Source organism: Mya arenaria, chromosome 14 (genome assembly GCF_026914265.1).
Source record: "Mya arenaria isolate MELC-2E11 chromosome 14, ASM2691426v1".
In the NCBI taxonomy this organism is placed as follows: domain Eukaryota; kingdom Metazoa; phylum Mollusca; class Bivalvia; order Myida; family Myidae; genus Mya; species Mya arenaria.
In genome coordinates this window covers 21,976,694-21,978,523 of record NC_069135.1, presented here as the reverse complement: position 1 = coordinate 21,978,523, position 1,830 = coordinate 21,976,694, and positions in this window count along the sequence as shown.

The following is a 1,830-nucleotide window of genomic DNA, read 5'->3' as shown; positions in this document are numbered from 1 at the left end:
TGCGCAACCTTCCAACAACCCGGTGTGGAAATTTTTGGCAGGGGGGACTACTCGATTATGATGTGACGATCGTCGGTCCTAGTTACCCTATAAGAATTATGCCCCTTCTAATAATATTTGACAAGTTTCCATTCTGTTTAAGAAAACCATTTTATTTTTTACATTGACCTTGACCGTAAGAGCCCAAAACGCAATCGCGTCATAAATATATTTATAAACTCTTAATATGAAGTACGGTCAAGATAATATAATAAATAATCTGATATCCTTACATATCTAAAGCCCCAATCCTTTCGACCCCCCCCCCCCCCCCGACTGTTCCAGATTCTGAGATTGTGTCCGGAACTAAAATTAGGCCCATCTGGCCTAAGATCAGTTTTGGACCTACGTCGGGTCAGGGCTTACCGGGGACAGTCTGGGACAGTCCTGCATGGTCCAGTATACCAGCATGGCAATTTTTAACTGTTTAAAATTTCTGTGGTTATCAGGGACAATCTGGTAGGATTTTTCAATCCTTGGTAATCAGGGACGGACCATGTAGCGACTGTTAGATTCTGGAAGGACCATAATTGGCACCATGTTGATTCTGGGCAATCCCGCACGTTGTGTTGGACACTGATAAACCAGGGGCAGTCTGCGTTGGGTCTGGGACAGTCTGTAGCTGGTCCGGGTGAACACCTTATTGGTGCAGTTGGTGATCCTCCTGAGGTAATTCGTATTGATATGTTGTGGTGCCTTGATGGGTCCAGGCTGGTCCAATGTTTTGCGAACTGTTAAGGAACCTTCAACACAAATTCCCTCTTGATACGGGATGTTCTGTTTAATCCGGGGGTCCATATTGGGTTCGGTTTTGGTGTGGCTGTAGCTTATGAGCTGACCCATGTTGTCTTTGCGACTTAATAAGAACACCTTAATTTGTGTTTTCTTCCCGAGAATCACATTCAGATCAACCTTTAGCTTTTTGTAAGAGTAATTTCATGATTGATGCATTTACTGTTGATATGAAGGACACATAATTATGTAGCATGCTATTTTGCATTGACTGACCCAATAGCCCAGTGGTAGGGTGTCCCCTTTGGGTGTGGAAGGTCCAAGGTTCAATGTCTGAAGATTTCATACCGAAAGAGATTAAAATTGGTAGCTCTCTTGCCTGGAAATACAGGGTAGTACTAGGAATTCGGAGGAGAAATCAGCACAGGTTCAAATCCAGTGCTATACACAGTGGCTTGATGACAAAGGCTCATTAAAGTCACAATAAATAATTTCAACTAGCCAAAATTATATTTTATACATACTTGAACATGTATATAATCAATATAATACATTGCCCTAAACATAAAATGAGATTTGACAAGTGAATTTTTTATTTTTTTTCAAATCTCATTTTATGTTTATGGCAATGTATTATATTGATAACTTTAATGAGTATTTGTCATCAAGCCACTGTGGTGCTATAGCTATGCTTCACACCCTTCATATTAAAGAAACATTGGTCTGTTCGAAAAGGGTAAAATTATTGCAGAGGAATCTCCTTGTATCTCACTCTCAGTATCTTCAACTCTGCTGAAATCTTGATGTTACGGGAAATTAGGGTCACTGTTAAAGAGACTATTTCACTATTTGTAAAATGAACTTTTTACAAACGTTTTTTTATTACGAAATAAAGTGTGGCAAATCATAAAAATTGTTTAAACAAAGACACTGACATAATTTATATATGCTCAAATATTGCTTTGAAGTCCACGATTTTGAAATGCATTAATAAAGACTGTATTATGATTTGGTTGATTGACGTTATTACATTAACCAATGTATTCAATAAATATTCAA